Source organism: Tyto alba, unplaced genomic scaffold (genome assembly GCF_018691265.1).
Source record: "Tyto alba isolate M040663 unplaced genomic scaffold, T.alba_DEE_v4.0 Super-Scaffold_11, whole genome shotgun sequence".
Lineage (NCBI taxonomy): Eukaryota > Metazoa > Chordata > Aves > Strigiformes > Tytonidae > Tyto > Tyto alba.
In genome coordinates this window covers 2,480,256-2,502,577 of record NW_024881273.1, presented here as the reverse complement: position 1 = coordinate 2,502,577, position 22,322 = coordinate 2,480,256, and the positions used below count along the sequence as shown (strand labels likewise).

The 22,322-nt window shown below is 46.7% G+C and overlaps 1 protein-coding gene across 7 annotated transcripts in view; it reads left to right on the top strand.

Moving 5' to 3' along the window:
- Window positions 1-22,322, top strand: part of LOC104359916 (DAB2 interacting protein) — a 208,363-nt gene that overhangs the window by 110,353 nt on the left and 75,688 nt on the right. Inside the window, exon 1 of one of the 7 annotated variants that reach the window (XM_042786642.1) lies at window positions 12,879-13,247. The exons of the other annotated variants lie outside the window; for them this stretch is intronic. The gene's annotated coding sequence lies outside the window, so the exon portion shown is untranslated. Of the gene's footprint in view, window positions 1-12,878; window positions 13,248-22,322 lie in introns of those variants that run through there. 7 annotated transcript variants of the gene reach the window in all.

The window sequence follows — 22,322 nt, the reverse complement described above, 5'->3', positions numbered from 1 at the left end:
TTAAGGCTTTGAAGAGAAAATTGTTCACCAGTGGAGTATCTGGGTGGCGATCCAAAATGTGCTGCAGCCAGAGGAACTGACTGTGGGACTGAAGATGGTACTGGACATGAGAAATAAATAGTATGAGAGCTGGCTTGGAAAAGTGGGCTAGTATCTGACCCTACAGATACCGCCAAGTAACAAAGCCTGAGCTTCCTGTTCTTGATCCTTTCCTCCAAGCTATCAGTCAGTCAGGAGGCTGTAGAATACCAAACCGCTTAAAACATGTCAAGCCTAAAAGTAACATTTAATGAATAAGAAATCTGTGCTCTTGAAATAAATAAAGAGCCCATTTTCCATCTGTATCTGCAGCACATTGCTCCTCGCAACCTCTTGTTATAGAAATACTTTTTCAGTCTGGCATGTTTTTCCTTTCCCCAGCTAATTACGTTCAGTTTCAAGTGGATGCTCTGGAGTAACAAGTGACTGTCATTTAGGAAGTCAGAGTCGGAAGGGATACAGAGTTTCATGAAACCCTTTGTGACCTTGGAATGTAGCAGACATTTTTGTTACTTTTTTTAAGTTTGACTTCTTCAAAGGAAGACCTTCAGCCCTTCTCAGATTCAGCCATCTCTATATTGCAATCATTAAAGATTCAGTAGTACCTTTTAAGTCCATGTTAGGAAATTCAAATTTTTCAATTTAGTAAAGTTGTATCTCTTTTTCAAGTACTGTACGGCTCATTTTTGAAGGTCTTCCAGGATTTCCAGTGGCTTCTTGCAGAGCAAGAGTCAGAATGTGTTGTTTTAATCTAAAATCTCAGTGCAACAGGACTGCGTGTATTCTATGGTTGAACTGTCTACAAAGGTAAAAATGTCGCATAGGCTAAGGAGGAGCCCCTCGGGTGACCAGTGCGTTTCTGCTGTGCTGCTGAAGTCCTTTCTGAGCATGGCTGGGTTATTTATCGCTTATTTATTTATTTCTATATTTGGGATTGGACCAAAAGCAGAAGTCTCTTCTCTCCAAGGGCTCATAGCTTTTAAATGCTGAAGGCTGAATCGCCTAGTCGTGCTGAGCTAAACTGCAGTGTCCTTTGAAATCTGCTTCAAGATCTGAACTTTGTTAAATGGCCTTTTCTCTATTTAATGTTAGAGGAGGAAAAGTCTAAGCCTCTGAGTGGATTCACAGTCACACTTTAATTAATCATATTTTTACAGCATGCTGCCAGCAACTGTCAGGAGGAAGGAGATGCCTTTAATCCAAATTCACAACAACAAAAAATAAATGCACTAGAAATATCCCCAGCCGATAAACAGACTCATCCTCTAAGAAATAATACCCTTCCCACAAAGCAAACTTAGAAGAACTGATGCGAAGCAGATTTCTTCCACTCCTGGTCCCAGTCGAACAAGGTGCATTTGCGAAGCAGGAGCGAGTGCCAGCGGCAGAGCGCTCCGGGGGCCGCGGGCGAGCACAAGTGGAAGTGTAGGTGGGGAAAAGGAAAACTCTTTGGCAAGGAACTACATTTCAGTTTCAGCCTCCCCAAAGGATCACTCTGAAGAGTAAAGGGTGGGGTAGGGAGTGGGAACAGGAACAGGCTCTTGGAAAGAGCTGACACATTTTGAAATCCCATCTCAGGCTACAGTAAACCGAAGAAATTCCCCGACCATTATATGTGTGGGGGTGAAAATAACCCTTCTGGTGCTGCGTGCGGGGCCGTGCATTTCTCAAGAATAATACTTTCTAAAACAAGGAAAATGGTTACAACGAAGCTCTAACAGGCTGAGGTTCTTAGAGAGAGGCAGGGCAGAGAAGACAGAGAAATGGTTGGAGCTGTGTTCGGGATGATGAGTTTGAATCTTCTGTAGTTTAAGAAGTGTGCAGGAAATGAAAAGCAACTCACTTTCCCTCACTGTGCTCTGGCTGGCTTGGCACACAAGGGAAAATTGTTAATTTAGTAAAGAATGATGAAGAAATTTTTCTCCAATTATCAGGGTGTGTTTGACTTGCCTGTATTTTGGGTTTGGATTTGTTTTTCTTTCCTAGTTAATATTCAAGCAGCTCTTTTGAGAATAGTTTATCACTTGTCTTTAAAAAAAGGAATTCCTCATGCTGTTTATTTTCAATCTTTCCTTCTTTCTGATAATTGCGAGTCAGGGTGAGTATAAATCAGCTGAGAAAGAGCAGAGGTTAGGAGAGAAATCTGTAGAAACAACTGAATGCCTGTTATTTATTTACTCTTTAAGATCCTGGTGGAGTTACCTGCGATGCAGGGCTTCCCTGTAGCTCGGGGTGGCATAAGCCACTCAAGGGCAGTGCAGGTAGGGTGGTGGTCCAAACTTGTCCCCCGAGCCCCGCCCTCATGGGGAGATGGTTTAAATTTGTGTGGTTGAGAAGAGCTGGAGTGCATGCGGTGGCCCTCAGAGATGCGGAGGGGTGGAGGGGAGAGAATGAGACATCCCCGGTCAGGCCGGGTTGCCAGTGGCCATGAGGGAGGACAGGCAGATCCAGGCGGTTTCTCCAGGACCAGTAGCTTTCCTGTGCCACCGGTTGGTGACACCACCCGCCTGCGTCACCCACTGTTAACAGTGCGAGAGAAGAAGAACTTCTGAGATGGACAATTCTGTGTATTGAACAAAAGAGAAAAGGAAAAGGGAGGATTGACTCCTGGATCTAGCCAGGCCAGACTGCACAGAGGGGGAAGAGAGTTGGTTCCTATGTTGAGTGTGCGAAGAGGGACGTTACCGTTGTCAGTGCTCATAACTCTTCTCTGACTAAGCACAAGTTATCCCTCTCCAGGGCTTTCACCAGTGCTAAAACCCAATTAAACCATGTTAAAAGAAACCTCCCAAGAGCTGACAGCAAAAATATATTGACCTTCTCTGGCAAATGTTGGTGCTGTCATCGTAACGCGGTGCTTTCATCTCCGTCCTGTCGGGGTGCCCGGTGCCACCGCCCGCAGGCAGCGGGGCCTGGCCGTTGCCGCCCGTTTTGCCCGCCCGGGGGGAGCCAGCAGACCCTGCCTGTGCTTGCAGCTTCCTCGGTTCTTTCTACCTGTCTCCGTGACACTGCAAAGCTGCTGTTCCCCAGAACTTGTCCCATTAGACTTTTCCTTTCGTGCCTGTTGCTGCTACTGGCCTCTCGATGTGCTCCAAAAAAAAAATCTGAGATAATTTTTTTTCTCCCTCTTTCTGAGTGGTTTCATTTATTATTTATTAATGACATCCAGAGGACACAGGAGTGACGGATTCTGTTATGATGACTGCAGTAGAACCCTGCGCTTATACCAAGTTACTCAGAAGATAATATATTCATTACACAGGCTCTGGGGTTAACTCTGTGTAGTTTTGGTCTTCCTTGTCGATATATTTTTGTGAACTTAAAAAAAAAAAAATGACTTGACAGAGATTAAATTGGCAACAACACAAAAACCCCAGGCATTCCTGAGCTCCCCTGGGGAAATCATAGGAGAGCTTGGTCACATACATCTCTTGGCCTTTCTCTGATCTTGCAACACTGAGAGAAAGTTAACGCTGACTGTGGCTTCTGTGTCTACCTGTCCTCTTAGCTGGGGCCTCCAGCTTAACTCTCACCAGCCACTGTCTAGCGCAGAGTCTGACCCCACTGCCTGACATGACAAAGTGCCTTTGTCTCGTTGCAGTCGTCGTCACACTGCAGGGCCTCTCTCAACCCTCTCTTTGCATCCTGAGTGTTTAACAAACTGGTGGAGGTGATGGGCTGACACAATACAAGGCACAGGTCTGCTCAGAGAAAGCTTACACTGACATTTTCCCTTTGTACCCACTCACAGTCTGTTACTACTGCTCCTGCTTTTGCACATCAGTGGAGAAACTCAGGTGCCCCCGATCCCTCCCAGCTGCTGAGCTTCTTTCCAGTAAACAGCCTCTGGTATTCCCAGGGTGACGGACAGTCCCCCTTCATGGCAGCAAAGCAGCTGACGGCACAGTTCAGCCAGGAAACTCAAGCTATGTCTGTGCCTTTTGCAGTCTGCTCCTCTACCCCTGGAGTCAATGGGAGCTTTGTCATTGACTTCGGGAGTGTCAAGTTTGAAGCATGAATAGCCCAGTGACCCAGGAGTACTGTCACGGCTTGGATGCAGCCAGGAGCCTTTGAAACTTTGATTTTGGGGATGTATCCGAGCGATTAATCATAGTTACAATAGGCGCGGAGGCCCTTACGGACTGCCGCAAGCGGTGATTCACCGAAGCGAACATCCAGGTTGTTCGTGTTCTTCAAACACTGTGGTTCAGGGAGCTGCTGTCCCGCAGTACCGGTCCTGGCCCGAGCTCCAGCACGGCCTCACCGGCAGAGCCGCCGCGGCCCGGCCGAGCGGTACGAGGTGGGCCGGGAAGGCAGCGAGGGTCGTCCCTGCTGTCACAGTCGTTCAGCTTCCCAGGACCTGCCCTGATTCGTGTACAATGCTGACAACATCCCTCATTTTCATAAAATCGTGTTTTATCACTTCGACGTGCTTTGAGTTTTCACTAGTCAAGAGCCATGGTTTTATTTCCTTCCTTCTGTTTTTCCAATTTTTGTGTAATGAAAAAGTTGAAAAATGTCTTGAAATGAAGTAATCGAATAGGTAGACAGAAAAAGCCTCCTGTATTTTCAATTAAAATAGCAAAAAAAAATTTTTTAAGACTTTTTTTCCCCCAATTTTAGGGGTAAGCATCCAAATCTCTATGGCATAGTGAAATATGCATAGAGATATTTTTAAACTTTTGGTTACTGTTATTATTGTTTCTTTGCAGTGGTATGGTAACAGCAGTGTCAAACTAAAAGCCTGCTACGTCTTTTCTCACACAAAGAATTGTTTTCTTCTGCGAATGGTACATAAGTTATATTTAACCTGGAGAGAACAATACACTGAAAGACAATACCGGTGACGTTCCCTGATGAGAACATGTGTACCATGCAGCAAATTTTAAAGTAGAGAGGTCCTCCTGTGGGGCCAGGCTGTACCAGCCCCAAACCCTAGCTGCCTCTGCAGCAGAGGTGAGACATTTCTCCTCCGGAGCTCTAACCAGGCAGTGAACACACATCTCCAAAGCCTCTCGTGCCTGGGGTGCAGAAGCCTGGGCAGGGCAGAGGGGCAGCTCTTGCAAAGAAGAAGTTCATGGTATCGTTCCCGTGGCTGCCGGTGCTCCAGGCAGCAGGACTCTTGCCTCTGACCATTCAGAAAATGGTGTTTGATCTGGTCCACTTGCCTCTGTTTGTCTTTTCCCGTGAAGCTCTAGCTTGGCGAGTGCAGAAACATCTGTAAACATTAAAATTTCAAGTGGAATTTGAAAACAGCCTTGACTTTCAGGTGTCTGGACACATGCAAAAGATCCATGTGACCTTCAGAGTATTTCCTTGTTTTTAAATTAACTCTGACTTGCATAAAAGTAAAGATGTTTTTGTGTGGTTTATTTTGAGGATGAGGATGGGTTTAGTTTTGGAGTTTTTAAAAATCTTTTAAGCTATTTGCCAGTGTCAGTTATATTTTTTAATTAGTCTCCTTGTCTGAGGACTTCTGCCCATCTGATTTTTAGTGCTGGCAGTGTCAGCTCCCATTAGGAATACGGCGTCTGGCACGTCTCACGTTCACTTGAACAGCTTTACCTTGCGCTACCAAGGAATGCAGTGTCTTGATGCTGGAAGGGATTGCTGGGAGCAGATACAGACGCTTTTCAGTTTTCCTTCTCCAGGTTAGTTCAGAGCAAACTCACTCCTGCGCAGAGGGCTCACGCATGGCCACAGAGCTGCCGCGTCTGCCCGGTGGGAGCGAGGGGACGGGACGAAGGGGTCAGCGGTGGGTTTAAGTGGGCTTTGAGCCCGGCACGGGGCTCGTGCTGGCTCTGCACACAAGCACGATTCTCATTCTCGTGCCTTGCGAGGGATTTGCCTGTTTGTTTCCTCGGAGCTGCTGGAGCACATTCCACACCGGAGGTCAGGGTGTTCTTTATTGAGTTGTATGAAAAAGTTGGACAGGTAATAAAAATTTGGCGAGGGTGCATTACACTGGGTTTTTCTCAGGCTTCACTCTGCTATATCTGCGCTGCTTTCCTGCTTAATGTTTTTTTTTTTTGTTTTGTTTTCTACAAGTAAGTTGTCTCCACTCCCAACCAGATGTAATTTTCCTTACGCTTTTACCTGGGGCCAGAAAATGGAAACTTCCCATTCTTCCTAGGGTAAGTTAAACTTTGCAGTCCTTCACCATGGAAACCAAATTAGTTAATAGCGTTTAACTTCCCTCAAAGTCCAGATGCTTTGTTTGCACATGATTTTTTGGGAAAGCTGCACCCTTATGTCTCTCTCCATTGTGGTTAAGGCATGAAGGAGGCCGGTGGCATGGAGGGCAGCCCACCAGCCAGCAATATTGCTGTGTGTTAGGGATTACCAAGGGCTGTACCACAGTCAACAGTATATATCATCAAGTTATTGATCCTACTTCTGTACACAGAACCTCCTCGCAGCACACCAACACAGTCTTACCGTGTCTACAATAAGATCCACGAAAGGGAAATCCTCCCCAATAGTGCTTTTGATCACTAGTTTCTTTGGGGCCTCCAATGTCATTTTAGCTCAGCCAGTGGGTGAGACCACAAGTAATCAAACCGATATATCCTGTAAACTGCGTTCATGGCCAGGGTGTGTTGGCTGCTGCCTGTCTGCAGCATCCTCTGTTCTGAAGACACAAAGATGAGGGGGGCCCTGTACCAGCGGCCTCTGCGTGCACAGCACGGTGTGCTCCACCTCGCTGCCTTCTGCCTGCTTAACAAATTGCAGTAATTGTCCAGTTAAACCCACTTGGGAATTGGGATACGCCGTGCGCGGGGAAAAACTACAGCCGCCATCTGTGTGTCTGTGTGCCCCCCGCCTCAAGAAGCTGTCAGTGGAGTCTGCTTTGAATAATTCAGACTCAGAGCTGCGATTTGTAAGATAAAGGAAAATAAAAAGTGCCGGTAGCCGTCTGCAATGGCAGTAACTCTTTCTACCAAAGTTCAATATCCAGCAATCGCCTTTAGGAGTGAGTTGGACAGTCAGAGGCCTCCGCGCCCGCGCTGGCTCCGTGCTGAGTTCCTGCAGCACCGTCGCTGTCAGCGACGCCTCCACGCAAGCGCTCGGGCTGGGAGCTCGGTGCTGCTTGGGTGTTCGGCCGAGGTCAGGGCTTTCCCCCATCGCTGCCCGTCGGTGGCCCGTGTCATTCCACGGGCGAACTCCTGCTGCTAACAGCTGTGGGAATGCCAAAGTGTGTCAGGTCTGAGCTAAGCTCAGTTGTGGTTCCTCTCTGGGAATTTTGTAAGCTAGTGTAATTTTACAAACTTGCATACAGTGCTGTGTAAGCAAACCAGCGTGATAGAAGAGTAGACAGAGAGAAAGAGGATCTGATGACTTTTCTTCAAAGTCAAGACTGAGGGACTGCAGTGCAGAGTCTACCCTGCCACTTCTTTTCCTTCGTCTGAATCTGTGGATAGCCGTCACAATATTTCTCTGAGCCGTATTTCACTTCATTAGTTTGTATTGTTAACTGCAAAAGTCCTGTCAGTTTTTATCTATTGTTTCCTGCCAAGTGCTTTAAACAATCAGAGCTAAATTATACAGCTATTTCCTTAAGCAGCCAAATGACAGTCTGTTGATAGTCATTCAGTTGCACAAGATTAAAATAGATAAGTTGCAAGATAAATACCAGGTTGAGGAGTTCCTCCCGTGTGCATTAGCAGAAGGACCGTGCCTCACTGCTCTCCAGCTGACCCCCAGGAACACCTCCTGCTCAGTGTCTCGCTGCTTCTTGGTGCCCCGTTTCCCTCCCTCCCCCCCGTGGCCCTGCCCAAAACAGGTCGCTGCAGAACGTGAAGCAGTTCATTCTTTCCGTGTTGTTTAGCTCGCTGGGCTTTGAAGAACGAAGTACTTGAAGATGCTGTAGGATGTTCCTGGGGTAGAGTGATGAGGCAGAAATAGTCTTCAAGGCTGCTGAGCCATTCTCATCAGGATCAGAAATTTTCTGTGGGGAGACAAAGATTCGTTCCCCATCTCAACTGAAGGGGTAAGAGAAAGCTATTAGCCTTGATTCACTGAAGTGCTTCTCTTCAGGAAGACATTAAGTTTGTGCCTAAGTGTTTTGCTAAATAGAAGAGGCCTTACTGCAAGAAACTTTAAGGGCACATTTTACATCTTAAATCTACCTCTCAAATGAGACTTGCTGACAGAAATAAAGGGAACAACAGACTGATGCGTGCAGAGTTGTCTCATGATTTTTAAAACATAAGGTCATCATTTACAAACTTGGCTCCTTCAAGTTAGGCATGCAGATGCTTATGTAGGTACATAAATAAGTGGCCTACTTTTCTGGGTTGCTGAATCCATTAAAATCAATGGAAGTTCTGCATCTCTAAATAAAATGTCACTTATTTTGCTAGCTAATTTTATGTACCCAAATACAGAAACTTTGATCTAAAAGAGAAAGATTTTTTAAAATGCTGCTGAATTTTTGCCATGCTTCTGGGACATCAACCGTGGTTAAGGTCTGGCCTTCAGGGGAATTCTAAGGGAAGTGGGACTGAGCCCTGCATGAAGAATTCATCTGGAGTCACCTTAGCACAGAAGGAAGGACATTGTCCGTGGAGTGCGAAGTGCACATGAAACTGTCCGCCTTCCGTTCACAGCCCAGGCTGAGGGCAAAGTGAAAGTATCAAGCCAAACAAGTCAAAGCGTGCTCTAAAAATATCTCCATGGGATCAGTAATTCCTGTAAAGGCATTTCTGAAGTCGTCACGTTGGTCAGGCCAGATGCAATCTCTGTGCATTGTCCCTCACAAAGAAGCTGCCGGGTCATGACTTGTTTTCTTGCTCGATCTGACCAGTGCTGGTAATGTCAATGCGGTCTCAGTAAAATGGAGTGAGAGATTTGTCACTTGCTTTAGTCTTCAGTTTTAAAGCACTAAATCTAAAAAAAATTAGACAGGCGAGTGTCCTTTTGTCCTGTGAGGTCATTGATTTTCATTGCCTGTTACTGCTGTGTGTGGTAGCTGTGTGGGTCTCTGTTGTGTTCTGCAAAACATCAAGTCTGAAAATCTACATCGACAACTCTTCTTCTAATGCATTTTTTCTCCTGAAAGTAAGAGCTTTTCTGTTCAGCATTTGTGTCTTGCCCTTGATCCACAGGCTTGTGCTGCTGCTCTGGCTGTGTCATAGATGCCCATTCTGAAGTCCCTCGTGCTACCCAACTTGTCTAGCATCACATCCCAGCTGCCTTTCCCCTTCCCTCTCCAGCCTCAATGTATTTTCCACAGTGGATATCTTGAGCTTCTAAGTAGCATTCAGTCTTCTCCCATATAATTTTCTTTATTTCCTTAGGCTCTGGGGTTTATGTCATCTTTCTGCCTTTTTGTCTGACAATGCCTATATTTAGAAACTCTAGCCTGTCCCCTCTGCTCACAGCACTCTGCATTTCCCGAGCATCGGTCATGCCTCTGCTCCAGGTCCTCCCTGAATAACCATTCCTCCCCTCTAGTCTTCTAGACCCGATCCCCTCCACACGCCTGTGTCTGTCCTAGGGAGTTTTGTTCCTTTTCACATCACCCGATTTCCAGTTAGACTCAGACCCAGTAGTCTTGTCTTTTCCTGCTTGCAAACCACCTGCTGTAAAGAGTAAAGGCCATTAACACCGTGTCGCAATGTACCTGTCTGCTCCTTCACAAAACATTTTCTGTTCGTGAAGTGCTCCACTGGTGTCAGCAGTAAAAGTTTTCAGAAAATTCTTAATTTACTAAGTACTTCCAGATTAAGGAAGAACCTGGAATGGCTTACATACATAAAATATTGAAAGGCCAGAGGGACCATGCAAAAAAGTATTCATTTGAATACAATTATTTTCTAAGAGAACAAAAAAACCCCTTTTTTAAAAAAAAAAACTGGGTCAACACTACATCTGCAGCACTCAGCCATTTTACATATGACACGATCACCCACTCTGTTTATCTTTAGGCAATATGCTCTTGCAAACTGCCAATTAATTGCATATTTGGTGCCTGCTCTCTCCCAGCATCCTGGATAAACACGGCGAAGCCAATCAGAGGGAGCTGCTCTTGGCTGTGAGGGGAAGGAAATCTGTCATTGTCTTAGCCTTGTTATCTGCAACCAAGGCAGACTTTTAGCAGCGTTCTGCTTGTAAACACCCTCTTTAGACACCTTCTGATTTACATAGATGGCGTGTCAGCCATTGTCTGCGGCACTACCTGAAGATTTTTAAATAATTGCTTTCCAAAACATTGGACACGGATTGTCCTTGATAAAAGGCAAGGGCCATCAATGTGAGTAAAATGTGGTAAGCAAAGTCCTTGAAATGAAAAGATAAAGCCGAGTCCAAAGAAACGTAAAAGAGAGAAAAGGGGAGAACAGGATCTTGAGACTCGGTCTGTAGTTAGCTCTGCTCAGGGGGTCCTTCCTGTGGATTTTATCTGCCTTGCTGTTTGGAAGGTTTGAGCGCAGGTCTGGTTGTGACATGGCCTTTTCAGAAAGGTCTGATATTAGCCCAGGGGTACCTTCTCCTCTGAGTTGGAAATATTTCCTACTCTGTGCAAGAGTCATATGTTATTTAAATCTATATCCGGACAAAACAATCAACCATAGGAAATAATCTCCATTGCATGCAGGGTTTTCAGACTGGCTGTATTCATCCTTTCTGTCTCTAATTTCTATGATGACTGAAATCCCAAAATAATACACTGGAGAGATGATCCTTCATTGGGTTTGGATGTGCACTAGCTACAGCCTAGCAGGTCTTCTCTCTTTCTTTATTTCTATCATGCTCTAAAACTAAGTGACTTCAGAAGAGGCTCAGCTGAATCTACAGTGGCTGCAGAGAGCCAGGACAAAATCTTCTCCTAGGGCAATCCTCAAGAGGATTTTAAACTGCCATCTTGACATTGAGTTATTGTAAATTAACTGTTGCTTCCAGGCAAGGAATGATGAATGGTCTGAAATGAAGAGATAAGCGTGCATATGGATACATTCTCCCAGGCTCTCATGGACCTTCTGTGTTACTAGCAGCTGGGAATAATTCCGAAGACAAGGAATAGTCAATGCTGGGTCAATTCTTATTTTAATATGCCCATGTATATAGAGAATAAATGGGTGGATTAGTTCAAACTTATACCTGTGTAATACAGAAGAAAAACAAGTTCCTTGTGTCCATGTTCTAGTTGTGTCATTTAATATGTAACTACTGGTAGTTCCCTAAGGCCATAAGTGAAGATGAGTTGCGACATGCCTCTCTGCCAGTTTGATAGCACAGCCAGCCCAGAATCGGGGCGAGCAAGGAAGAGATCCCAGGAAATGGGAGGCTTGCAGTTACCTGCGACCGCTGCTTCGTAATCAAATCCTGCTTCTGCTAAATCAATGAGAACGTAAACCTCAGTGGCAGTGGCATTTGGCCTGCAGACACCAAACACGTGCTTCATCACAGGTATTACAAAAAGGGTTTCATTCTTGTCCCTCACTTTTGGATAGAACAACCATCAAGAACAACTGAGTTCAGGGGAAAAGTGATCCAGCCTGAAGGGAATGTTTGCCGGCGTGTCCTGAGATCCAGCTGTGCAAATTGCACTTGGGAGATTAGAAAGATGCTTGTTTGAGTTGGAGTGATAGTGAAATACATATTGTGATTATTCACAAGTCGCAAGCCAGCTCTTAGCATAAGGTTGGGACAGTGAACAGAGATGCAATAGAAAACATCCTTGCAATTCTGCCCTTCCACTTACTTATCTCAATAAAAACATCCAGAAGAATACCAAATCCTTGCTCTCCTGAATCACAATGAGCCCTGGTTCGTAGCAGATGCTCTCAGTTCCCTTTCTCATTAACTCAGGGAATGGTACAAACAGCTGAAATAGATAATCTGACCATCCCCACTGTTTGTGGTCATCACCAGAGCAGCAAATCTAAACATTTGTCTTCAGAAATGAGTGAAAACCACTGCCTCAAAGAGGATGTTTTTCAGGATAGAGGGGAGGAACAGGGAGTTGTGGGAACTTGAACAAAATATTCCATTATTTTTATTTTTTTTTTCTCTTTTATTTCTGTAATGTGCCAGAATTTTCTCATTGACAGAGTGAAGTAAAATCTGTTAGACTGAGGCTGCTTACCGGGTCATTGCGGAGTATTGTAATGTTGAAGTACAGTGGAGATGAGATACATATGTTCCTGTCAGGACACAGAGTTTGTTATCACACTGGGTATGACTAATAATGAAGGTTTAGATTTCAAGAGGATTTGAGGAGAATGTCCTTTAATTCCTATATGTCTGGATTGTGGACACATTCCTGTGTGCCTGGACTTTTTTACAATTTAAAATGTGAAATGTAAATACCAATAGAAGGAGGCTGCAAGCTAAGCTGACAGCATTTATAGTTTCAGCTTTAAAGATTAACTGCCTTCAGGAAGTAATAAAGATCAGAGCTGCCCGATCCCGATGCAGCTGCCTATGAAAGCATGTTGACATTGCAATGAGGAATTGCTCCAGGAGCAGCACGTCTCGGGGAGGGTTCGGAAATCAGCGCTCCTCCAACGCCACCAGCACCCGGCCGGCAGCGCCCAGCCTTCGGTAGCCTCGGCTGGCCAAGCGCCGCTGGTAGGGACCGTGAATACAGAGCATTTTGGAATGAATAAATGAAGAGGAAATCTTAAAATTAATGAGAGGTGCAGAAAGAGGAGCCTGCGCTTAAGTGCAAACAAACTCTCTCGCTTTTTACCTGTGTGTTTGCTCTACTGCGCTAATTATGTAGGAGAAGGAAAAACGCTAGATGAAGTTTAATTAGGAATGAGCTGCTTTGTCATGTGAACGTGGAGTGCAGTGCAGTTCCTTCGGTCTGGATCGCAGCCAGTACCTGTGTGAGCTCCTAGGCAGCGGGGAAGGGGCTGGGAGCAGATGCCTCTCCTCCAAAGCAGTGAGCCTCAAGGAAGGGTTTGAATTACAAAGGAAGGGAAGGGGCTGAGCTTCCCTCCCCCCCACCTCCCTCCACAAAGGGCAATAGTCAGTTTACTTTAATAACCCCACTATCAGCTGCAGAGGAAGTCTCGCAGTCCGGGAGTCTGCGAGCAGTTTCGGAGCCAGCTCGACCGTACGAGCCAAACCGCCGACCGACCCGGGCAAGGGAGGGCAGCGCCGAAGATGGGCTCGCACTGCTCTCGGAGGAGCTGACTTTCCGGGGACCTCAGAATTGGGTTTCTATCCCGGTCTTATTTTTCTGTCCCGTGGAGGCTTGGGTAAGTGCCCGGTAGTTTTCCACTTACCTTTCTTTTCAGTGGTTCACTAGGGTTTGCTAAATCACAATGGAACTGCAATAACAAAGTATTTCCTGCACCTTCGTGAGCTTGCGCTGGAAGTGAAGGGTCCAGATTTGAAAAGCTGCACCTTTAAAATCTTTTGAATTCATATACTGCTTTTTAAAAAGGGTCAGGGAGCGAATATGGAGAAAACAGGCTTTCCAGCGCATTGTTTCAGCTGGTGGGGACTGCTGGGGCTACAGCATCTTGCAATGCGTTGGATTTTCAAATGTTGGATTGCTCTGAACAGAGATCTCCCGAGGTCTGTCAGTCGGTTCAATGGTGCAGATGTTTGTGCTGTTTCCTGTGAAATCAGCCCGTGGGGGTCGAGGCAGCTGTGCCTCTAGCCAACCTCTGTATTCAATCATCCGCCAAGAAAAGGAGCGTTCAGCACTTTCTCTGGGCATTCGTGGGGAGAGAAGGATGCGGGAATCAAATGGTAAAATGGTTTGCTTGAAAGGTGTTTACTCTGGGCCCTGATGCTCTGGCAAAAGGGATCCGGTGATTCGGGAGCGCAGTGTACAGGCAAGCAATTCCCTCACATCCACGGGGAGCGGCATGTGCGGAGCGGCCACGGCGCTGCGTGCAGAATGAATAGATTTTTCAAAGCGATTGTAAAAGATCTGTATGATTGTAAAAAAAGAATTGGCCATGGACTGGGGTAGGGTGTGTTTGCAAGCAGTCCCGGGTGTGTGTAGGCGGCTGTGTACGTGGAAGGAGTACAGCAGAGCTAACTTTAAAGGGAGATGTGCTAAAATTTATGTAATGTATGAAGCTGAATATCTTTTCCTGACGTCCCTGCTGTGAACCTGAAAAGACTAACCCTGAAACAATTTTTAAGGCTGTCTTTGTTAGTCATCCTTTATGCAATTTGTTTCTTTTCACGTTTCATCTTGAGTAAAAGGAGATAGGCTGGTTTCACTCCCCTCTCCACTCCTCCTCTATTGTTAGTCTCTCCCAGCTTCCCGTACAATTGTCCAGCTCCGCTCTTCTCAGAGCCCAGCGGAAAAGGATATTGTTGAAAAGAAAGAAAGTATTTCAAATTAAAATCTGGCAAGCATTTGCGTCCTCATTAGGCTTCAGGCACACTTCCTCCCTCCCATCTCTTCTTCCCCAAAAGTAGCAGGGTGACTGGCATTGCTTGCACTATCCTAAACAGTAGCAAAATCCCTCTTAGCCATTCACTATTCAATAAATTCAGCAAATAGTAATCACAGTTTGAAAACTAAGCATATTTATAATAATATGTACAACCAGGAACACCTAAATATGACGAGAGCAGTGAATTCTTATGTTAAGACAAGCCTCATTCAGACTTGTAAGCTGCAGACAGCTGATGAGTTGCTCCAGCAGCGACACGGAACATCTGCCCCAGGCAGGGCTGGGGATCGTGGCTTGTAGGAAGGGAGTAAGGAAAGGAGAGTGCAGCGAGGGAGAAAAGGTCAAGGCAGCATCAGTAGTTGTTCTCATTAAATCATAGCTTGATGTAGCTAATGGTAATTAATAGTCATGTTAATGTTCAGGGGTGACTCTCCTTGCTTCCTTTCGATTCCCATCATTTCAGTCACTCTCCCTTGAGCAGCGCAGATGAAGCAGGGTTGGGCTGGATGATCTTTGGAGGGACCCAGCCCCCTGAACACGTGGCCGTGCAGCACAGCGACGCCGCAGTGCCGTGGCTGGGCGCCTGGCACCGTCCTCCTTCCCACCACGCAGCGGTTAGCAGGAGGTGTCCCTGGGCACAACTGCAGTGCCCGGGAGAAGAGGGCTGCCATGGGGTTTGTAAAAATAGCATAGACACTTATGAGGCCAAGCCACCTCCTGTGGCCTCGTTAGTGACAATATTAGGACGGGGAGATGTGAACAGGGCAGGTGGAAAAGCAAAGGGGAGCCTCGGTTCAGCAGGAGACCTGGCTGTTTTCTCCAGTGAACCCCAGTGCGTGGTGCTCCATTGGATCCCAGTTACAGCCTGGTGCGTGTCTGGTGTTTTACCACAGCAACTTGCCAGGCTTTTGTGGCCCTAGGGTGCATACTTGGGAAGCTGGGAAGATAGTGAGTGGGATGAGAAAGCACTCAGTATTTTCTGAGTTTCCTTCTGCTGGAAGTGTCAGGAATAATACCTTTTCTTATTTAAGATGCTCCCACAGATTCACTGGGTGTTGTACAGAAACACCCCACCTCTTTGCTTCTCTTCGGCTTTCATCACTTCAGAGACCTGCAATTTGATGACAGATTTAATAATATAAGATACAATTGTCATTTGTGTTGAGAAGAGCTATTGAAAGAACTTGGAATTGTATCACCTGGGACAGCAAAATGTAAAGGTACTGATTTGTCCAGTCCCAATTTTAGGTACTTGAGAGCAAATTTTTAAGACTTGTTGGGCATTGGTGTCTGCTGAAGTTGTGTTAAGTGCTGGGCCTGAGCTGCCAGTTACTCCAGTCAGTAACTATGTTGGTTATACAAGCTTATTCATTTTCCACAGCTGAAGGCTTGTTCCAAGAGGTTCTCCCTTTCCACAGCACTGGTTCCTTCTTCCACCCCTTCACCATATAACAATTTTTTTTAATTTTTTTTTTTTTTTTTTTTTTTTTTTTCCCCTGAACTGAGCCTTCATCTCTTTTTCCTCATGCTATCCCCTCTACTGTGGTAACAGCAGCGCCCATTAATGGCAAGGGATAACGGGCCCCAGCTGGGGGCCATTCTGTTCCCCGTGTGTCCCAGCAGCAGTGAGTGGGGCTGTGGGGGTCTGCAGTGTGGGCAGGACCTTGCTGGTGGCACTGGAGATGCTCTGCAGTTTGCTGTGACTGCTGCGATGGGAGGGTCTCACACACTCCATTTCCCAGTAAAGGGCAGGATGCAGACTGGGCTGCAGCCTGTAGATTTACAGCAAAGACAATAAAAACATGAATTAGACTGATTGATAGAATGATAAAAAGGCTTTAACAAAGCCTCTAGGCAGTTTGTCATATCCTGCAAGGTGACTGACCGATATGCAGGACGGGAACGTTCTCGAAGGGGTTGCACAATGGGGTGCATGTGCTGGTGCCGTCCCATGGGAGAGAGCAGACAGCTCCAGCACAGAGACCCAAATCAATCTTTCCACTTGCAGGACTGATCGTCACAATGTGGGACGTTTCCCAATGTTTATTGTCCCAACAGTTCATTTCACATCTTCCAGGCCCCCTGTTAGTGCTATTTGCTCTTAGATCGCTCTTTCCCTCCTTGCAACGCAGAGAATGGGCAGCTGCACATTTTAGCAAACTCTCCCGCTGGGGTCTGGGAAGGGTGGTCAGCATCTAGGGAAAAGTGCTATGAAAAGAGCCCATAAAATAGTAAGGAGAGCAGTGGGTGCCTGGTGAGCCCGTGGTCCTCAGTGGAGCTGGTGATGGTGGGCATGAGTAGGACCGAGGGCGTTAAATTACACAGACCGTGCCAAGAGAGAAATGCCAGAGCTGCCTCCTGCGTGGGACCAGGGCTCTCCCAGCCAAAGTACAGAGGAGATAGGTAACTGTACTAACAGGAGTCCTTGTTTCATTATGTAGAGTGCCACAGACTTGGCCTTGCAGAGCTCCTGAGGGTCTTGCCACTGAAACTGTAGTTTCTTTTGGGAGGCAGGTGACGGGGCCGAGTGCGGAGCGCTCCGAGTGACGCCCGCGGCAGCCCTTCCGCGGTGCCGCAGCTGGCAGCTGGCTGCTGGGAGGGAAGTGCTGCACCGAGTGAGCGCTGACACCTCCTCCGTGAGTGTCTGTGTGTCTGTACTCGTGCCGTGCCTCTGCACACGTGGAGGTAGTCGGATCCGGAGCCCGTGGCCTTGATAAATTGGGGTTATCCCCAGTCAGATGGCATCCACGGTTCAGGCTGCTTGTGTTTCCCCGACTGTCCCCAGGTAGCTGCCCAGGACACCTGCGGCACAAGCCAGCCTCTTCCAGCATGCCCCCTCGGCCAGACAACATCAATAAAAATGAGAATTTATGAGCTTTGTCATGTACAGCAAGCAAAGCGTCGTGCAACAAATTAATCACTGATTGCAGTTCAGTGCTGGCTGGGAGCTTTCTGGTTCTCTCTTGGCATCGTTGCAAGGTTGTTAGTTAAAAAATTAGTTTGATAAAGAGACCTTTGACTCCCCGAACTTCTGTCTCCTCTGTTACCTGCTCACCAGACACGAGGCACTGTTAGCCCAAAAAGGTGCTTTTTTAATGTTCAAGTTGCTCCAGCTTTTAGTAAGCAGAATGTGGCAGCACCAACAGTTCTCTGCACTTGTCTGTGGCTTTCTATCCAGTAATTTTGGGATCACATAAATATCTGCCTTCCAGTTTGGGCTGGGAGGAGCTGGGTACTGCTGGTCTACTGGAGGCTTAAAGAACAAACTGTGCAGGAACTTCTCTTCAAGCTTCAGCAAGAAGTTCACGGGGACCAAAAGGCCTTTGCCTCAAGCAATATTTCTTCCTTTCCACGTTTACACAGCGGCAACGGAGTGTCTCAGCTCTGGTTTTAAAACACTCCCAGGTGCTTCATCGGGGCTGTGCCACAGCAAAATGAGTTAAAATTGTCTCTTGTCTCCTGCAAATGGCCTATAAAGACTGTTGGCATTGCTGAGTCAGCTGACATCCTCTTCCCTGAGCTCCAGATAGCATCCCCTGGTCTTCTGTAGGAAATTGTGTTCACTTGTCTGTATGTATACAAAGACAGCTGTTTGTATGTGCATGACTTCTAAAATACAAAGTAGAGCGTCATTATGTAGCAGAAGCGTAAAACCCTTACGAACGCTTGTTATAATTCTGACATGTCTGTTGGCAGTGTTTCCTGAGAGATCTCAAAGCGTTTTTCAGACGTGAACCCCCAGCAGCATACATCTTCCTAGTCAACGAGGAGAAGCCCGAGCAGCGAGTAGGTGTTGTCTGGTCACAGGGGAGAGCCGGCGGGTCCTGCCTGCGGCCCCCAGGCCCCTCGCGTGGCTCCTGAGCACGGCCGGGCTTTGGAGTCGGGTGCTGGGGCCACGTGTTCCTGCTAAGCTGCTTCCCTTTCCTACCAGAGAGGTTTTGCTCATTGTTCTCTAATTTCAGGAGACAGGAAAAAACCCACCTTTGAATTCTGTTGCCTGCCCTGTCCCCACAGCTGGTGCTAGCAATTGTCCCAGTGTTCCTACCCAGTCTTGCTTTCTTTGTTTTCCTAGGGTTAGCTCTGTGAGGTTATTGTTTTTGCAGTAATTTTATTTATCCCTGAGACTAGACCAATGTTTCCTATTGACTCATGTCACCTGTTGATGGCCCCTTCCTGTCCCTCACATTAACGCGGCGCAGGGGTGGGAGATGGAGATGGTGGCTGGCCCTTAGGTTAAATAAATGCTCACACTTTACAGCAACCCCACGAGAAACCCCGCAGGGGAGGGAGCAGTGGAGCTGTGAGGCTGCTGCCATGCTCTGCAGGCAGTCCTGGACCCAGGCAAAGAGGCTGTAGGGGGTGTTGTCATGTTTTCGGGATGTTTTGCCCCTTGTTATGGGAGACTAGTATCACCTGAGCCCACCCAGCCTAATTTGCTCACGGATGGTGAACCCTGAGACCCTCCGGCCACACACATCACCTCTCAGCCGAGCGCTCCGCCAGCGGCCCGTCAGACCTCCAGGCATTGCCTCAAACGCTCCATAGGTCCCCGGGACGAGCTGCCAGCAGGTCTGATGTAGCTGCAGGTTCAGTTTGGTTCATCAGGCTTGGTTCTTAGCTGCTTTTTTTTTTTTTTTTTTTAAGAGTGCTCTTACATCAGAGCTGGGTGCTGTTGCCCATCTTCGGTGTTGGAGGGTGACTTGTGTCCTCTGTGTGGAATGGAGGCCCCTCCGCTCCTCTTAATGCTAATGGCAATTACCCGGGGCTGGGAGGGAGCAGGGCATTCTACATCTTAGATGTAACATCAACACGAAATTTCATCACCTAGGTTTCAAGAAAAATAAAGTGTGGCTGGACTTAAAACATAGTGGTAAGGAGGAGTAAGGGAGAGAGCCTTTTATGAGCATCGAGAATATCTGTAGCTAAGCAACCAGCATCACCAGGAAGAATAAATCAAAAGTTTCAGGGCTCTGCCTGCCTGCCTTTAAGGGTCAGGAACTATATTTTCCCTCTGTTAACAAGATTGCTTTCCTTTGAAACATCAGCTATTAGCTACTGCTGGAGGCAGGATACTGTATTAGATAGACTAGAAGCTTGTTGTGGGATACTGGGCTAGAAACATAAATGAAAGGACAGAGAAGATAAGCATCTTGCCAAAGGCCATGAAGTGAGTCAGACCTCCCAGCAGCTTAATGGAAAATGCTCTTGGAAAAGTAATGTCTAACACATATATAATATTTTCTAATTACTCTTGTATAAGTCCTCCCAACAACTCGTCACAGTAGCAGCTATAGACTATATTCCCATTTCACAGATGGCAAAAGTTGAGTGACTGGATGACTGTAGCGGTTCGTGTTTGAATCAGAGAGTCTCTGTGGCTTTGTTCATTTTATATATTTGTACAGTTCCTGTTGCTCGGGGCACCGATCTCTGTTGCTATGATTGCAACACAGATCTGAGGCCTATTAGATAATTGAGCTTTATTTTCTACAAAGATATTATGCAGTGTTCTTCACTAGCTTGCACCAAAAAACCTAGAAGCAAGACATTTTACTTTAAAATATGTTTTATTTATAAAGAGGAAATTCCCCAGAAATGCCAGTGGGAATGGCAGCAAATCAAATCCCAGCAGTATTTTCTCAACGGAACTTCTTTTTTTAAATACCATCTTATAACCTCAGGGTATTTTCCGTCTCTGCTTCTTCCTCCTGTTTAGTCAAGAGCTGGTTAGAAATGATGCTCCAGTCTCTACCCTGCCTTGGCAGCCTCACCCATCGCCTGAGACGGGGCTGGTGCGTGCCCTCCACGCTGCAAGAAGATCCCCCTAAAGTACTTTTGAACCAAACTGTTGGAGCCCTGAGACCCTGCTAAATACACAGCTGTAATACACCATAAATCTCAGCCTTAAATAGGCTTATTCCCTGATCAAGAGCCCCAGAGACCTCTTAGCCTTCATAGACACTAAAGTTGGTGTTAATTATAAAGCTGAGTGTATTAAGGCCAGATCTCATGGTATTTATATGGAGCTAAACCAGGTTTATGATTTTAATGAGAGGAATGAGCTGTAATACTGGATAACTCGTGTGGTCTTGGACTTCCAAGACCTGTCCCAATACTGTTCACCGTTTCTTCTGGGCAGTGCTGTGCCAGAACACGCTCCTCAGCAGAAGGACTGTCCCCATATTTTAGCACTTTATATGGCATTTTCTGCACTTTTCCACCTGGAAAGCTTCCTGTAGCATTGAGCATTTCAGTGGAGTTTAAAAAAGTCTGTCTCAGTTTTTAAGTATTTGTGCTCTTTATACGTTGATCTCTATTCAGAGCATCCTTTAAAGATGATGACAAGCATATAACTTTTAGGAGGCAAATGGCTGTTTTTTCTGTCTTATTTACTGATACAGCTGTAAGCCTGTCTGATGGTGACTGGAGTTACTCAGCTGTGAAAAGCACTTACGGATTTGAAAGCAGAGGGTGTTTCTGCCCATTAACACCAGTGTTCGCAGAAGCCCAGCTGGGTGGGGAGTCCATTTAGTCCCAGTCCCACAGCTGGGCTCTGAGCGGTGACTTGAGTTGACAGGTAGAGATTAAATGGCTGTTGGGTATATTTAACAATAAGAGAGGCAGCATGACAGTAAATGATTTGGGGGCCATTATTAATGTTAACATTCATTCAGGATGGATTTTATTTTTCATATTAGAGAAACTGTCGCTTTGGGAAGTAATACAAACACAGTTTGGAAGCGGCACCAACTATTTTTAAATAAAATAAAAAAAATGCATTGGCAGGTGTGAGGGAAATGTTCTGGAAAGAAAAGGTACAGCCTGGGTTAAGAGAAACCCGATGCGTTCGTACAGATCTAAGCTTTTCTGTTTGATATTTTTCCTCTCCCTCCCACCCACCTTGGCACTGAAGTGCGGCAGGACCTGATCTGCTCCCACTCCTCTGCGTGTAGGAGCTTAACTGCTCCGGCTGGTTCCCAAGTTACTCCCAGCTGCCAGTCCGTTCAGGCACTGACTGAGTTTCTAAAATGCTTCTACGAATACACATAAGCACGATCCATTGAAAAACAAGCACTCGAACTCTCTCCCGACCCTTCCTCTGCCTGCAGTGAGCGTGCGGGAGGGCAGACCCGGGGAGCAGGGGCAGAGCCGGGACACCGGGGCTGTGGGGTGAGCAGCATCCGCCTCTCACTTACCCTCGGAGGGAAGGAAATACACCCAGCTGGTTGTGAATCACATTGAGGGACTACAGTCAACTGAAAATTCATGCTCAAAGTAATTGTTGCAGCTTTCTTACTCCATTTGATGAGCTTCTTCCCCCTTGTCTGCTTGATAATATTTTGTTCAGTCGGCTTCTCTCCAGTTTTTTCAGTCCGTGCGTCGTTTATTGGAGGAAAAGCATAACCCAACATCAGCAGCTGCCTGAACTCAAACTGCACGGTCTCGTGATTTTTAAGTTGAGTAGTTTTCATATTGGCAGTGCCCCCGTGGTAACTGATGTTGTTTATTAATTAATTCTTTGAATTACAGCCAAGCATGCATAGCAGTCCCAGCCCGTTGCTGCTACGTGCTGAGCAAATCCGTACCTAAAGGACAGCTGTTTGCGTGGGAAAGCCTCCAGAGGTGAAAGAAAAATGCAAGATGGTGAGGGGATTTTTGGTCATTTCAAACGAAAATAACGCTGGTTTGTTCAGATCTGCTGAGCTGGGCCCGGCTTCCCTGAGATACCCCCCAGTTCCGTGAAGCGGGAGCTTCTGAATGTCGCTTGGGTTGTGGTTACCGGGAGGAGGGGGCTGAGCTGCGGGGCGGGAGCCGGCAGGCCCAGGAGCTGTGGCCTTGCAGAGCACGGCCCGGCCCACGGGCACCAGCGTGGCCACGATGGCCCGGCCACCCGGGGGGTGCCCGTGGGTGCTG